We start from the raw sequence: 3,129 nt of genomic DNA, 5'->3' as shown, positions 1-3,129 counted from the left end.
TAACCAGAGAATCATGAAAAACATGCTCCAACAAACAAGAAAACTATGACACACACAATTAAGAATAAGATAACACCAACAATCTACAAGAAAATCACAACAATAGCATGTAAAAGATGAAGACACCAACACTCAAGCTCTTATTAATACAAACACTAACTAATACTTTGAAAAATAGTAAAGACTTGGGTTGCCTCCCAATAAGCGCTTGTTTAACGTCACTAAGCTTGACATACCTGAACTTACCTCACGAGGGCTCATAGATGAAGGTTTCCCTCTAACCCATGACTTGAAAGCATGATAAACATAGTCTTTTGAAGGTAGAGGGAGAATTATCAAGTTTGTTACCGCACAAGGGTTCGTCATCCTTAATCTATTCTTACTCAGTCCCATTAACCTTGGGGTGTTTCTTGTGACGTCTCCTTACACGCTTCATCCTCCAGAGCATCATTTTCATGATCCCTAGGGTAGGTTGTATCTTTCTTCTAGAACAAGCATCATCACGTCTTCATTCTCCACTTCTTGGTCTAGCAACCCCTCGTACGGGTCTGGATTCATCATTTCCTGCACATATTCATCTATTAGTTCATCAGTAGTATCAAGAAAGTAAAGACAATCATCAAAGTCTAGAGAATGTCTCATGGCTTCGGTGAGGCGGCATGTAAGCTTATCATCCCCAACTCATAAAGTAAGCTCCCCACCGTCCATGTCGATGAGAGTTTTGGAAGTGCCCAAGAAGGGCCTTCCAAGTATCAAAGGAACGATGACATCCTTATTAACATCCAATACTACAAAGTCCACAGGAAATATGTACTTGTCGACCTCACGAGTATGTCTTCGATGATGCCCCTCGGATGTCTAACTGTTTGGTCCACCAATTGTAATTTCATTTGAGTGGGCTTAGGCTCTCCCAAGCCTAGCTTTCGGAAGAATGTATAAGGCATGATGTTGATGCTATCCCCTGAGTCCGCCAATGCCTTCTCCTCACCTAAATTACTAATGTCATACAGAATGATGATGCTTCCAGGGTCCTTGTTCTTATTCGGCATATTCTTTTGCAACACCACCGAACATGAAGCATCTAAGATCACAGATGCACTTTCCTCTAACTTCCTCTTATTGGTCAAGAGGTCCTTCAGAAACTTTGCATACCAAGGCATTTGAGACAATGCCTCCACAAATGGGATGTTGATGTGCAACTGCTTGAATAACCCGAAGAACTTCTTGTATTGTTCATCATTTTGGTCATTCTTCATCCTTGAAGGATAAGGGATTCTGGGCTTGTAAGGTGGGGGTACCACCTCATTTCCTTCTATTCTCTCCTTAACCTTTACGACCTCAGGTGCTTCAACATTAGTCAACCTCACTACCACTTCTCAAAGTGATCACCTTCACATGTTCTCTTGGATTAGTCTCAGTGTTACTAGGCAAGCTTCCTTGAGGTCTCTCCAATAACGACTTTGTAATTTGCCCCACTTGATTCTCCAAATTGTGCAATGATGTGGTGTGGTTGCGAAGTGTTGCTTAAACTAGTTGAAATCTTTTATTTGACGATTAAATGAAACTTGGTGAAAGCCTTCTCTAGATCGGTTATCCGGTTTTCCAACACCAAAACTCTGTTCTCCATATTCAGTGCTTCTTGTTTTTGTTGGAAATCGAGTGGTGCCATTGTCTTCTGTTGCCCTTGATTACTCCATGAAAGATTCAGGTGGCTCATCCAACCCAGATTGTAGGTGTTGCTATATGGATTGCCTTCGTTTTTCATTGCATTACCCACAAAGTCCACTTGTTCTACCGAGGATGTACCACCAATAGAAATCGGGCAATCAGATGGAGCATGTCCTCTCCTACAAACTACATAACTAGTCATGGCCGCCACTCTATTAGAAGTTAGAGTGTCTAACTTCATGCTCAAAGACTCCACTTGGGCCGCCAATGAAGTAACTGCGTCAATCACACGAAGTCCAGCTACTTTCTTTCTGTCTCTTGTATTCCACTGATAACTATTTATAGCCATTTCTTCAATGAGAAGCTAGGCTTCTTTCAGGGTCTTACTCTCTAAGGTATCTCATGCTGCAGCATCAAGTAACTGTCTTGTGCTTGGGTTCAACCCATTATAGAAAGTCTGAATGATCATCCACTTGGGAAACCCATGTTAAGAACATTTCCACAAGAGCTCCTTGAAACTATCCCATGTATCAAATAGAGACTCCAATTCCATTTGCGCAAAGGAGGATATTTCATTTCTAAGCTTCGCAAATTTTTTAGGAGGGAAATATCGGGTAAGAAAAGCTTCTACCATCTTCTCCCATGTACTAATCGATGCTTGAGGTAATGAATGTAGCCATTTCTTCGCTCTCCCTTTCAAGAAAAATGGGAAAGCCCCCAACTTGATAGCATCATCCGTAACACCATTGATCTTAAGCATGTCACACACTTCCAAGAAGTTCTCTATATGATTGTTTGGATCCTCATCGGCCAAACTATTAAATTGTGCCGAATGGTGTAACATTTGGATGATTGCTGGCTTGAGCTCAAAATTCTGAGCTATGATCAGTGGTCGTACAATGCTAGATTATGTGCCAAGAGCTGCGGGTCTGGCATAATCGGACAGTGTCCTCTGCTGTTCTTTATGTTCTGCCATATCTCACCATTCACCTACTACCTCAGCTTGATTTGTCTATTCTTGCACAGGTTCTTTACCGCTTCTATGAAGTGTTCATTTAAGTTCAGGATCACTTTTAACCAATGTCGAAGGGTTCCCAAAGGTTATAACCTAGATCTACAACCAAAGAAAGAAAAACAAATCTGAACGATGGAAGAATAAGAAAATGTGAAATAGAATAAATGGTGAATCATTAAAATAGCAAAGTGCAAAGTGCTTCTAAAATGCCTATTCCACAGCAACGGCACAAAAAACTTGACAAACGCCCTTTTACGTGTGTACCGCAAATGCACGGGTTGATTGAAGTAATAATACCCCGGTGAGTGGGTAGTCGAATCCATAGGGAATAGTGATTAGAACACAAAGATTGCTATTTAACTAGAATGAATTTGAATCGATAATGATGTGAATAAGAATAAAAACAAATAGAAATAAGAACAAAAGAAGGAGGCGCAAATAAAAGA

At 40.7% G+C, this 3,129-nt stretch overlaps 1 non-coding gene across 1 annotated transcript; it reads left to right on the top strand.

The window, feature by feature from the left end:
* Positions 1–2,147: 2,147 nt before the first annotated feature.
* Positions 2,148–2,254, top strand: LOC120259615. The gene has a single exon (XR_005536173.1). It is a non-coding gene; the product is annotated as a small nucleolar RNA R71 (small nucleolar RNA).
* Positions 2,255–3,129: the final 875 nt, after the last annotated feature.

The sequence above is a fragment of the Dioscorea cayenensis genome, chromosome 4, assembly GCF_009730915.1.
Source record: "Dioscorea cayenensis subsp. rotundata cultivar TDr96_F1 chromosome 4, TDr96_F1_v2_PseudoChromosome.rev07_lg8_w22 25.fasta, whole genome shotgun sequence".
NCBI classification, from domain to species: Eukaryota; Viridiplantae; Streptophyta; class Magnoliopsida; order Dioscoreales; family Dioscoreaceae; genus Dioscorea; species Dioscorea cayenensis.
This window is presented reverse-complemented; position numbering and strand designations above follow the sequence as displayed.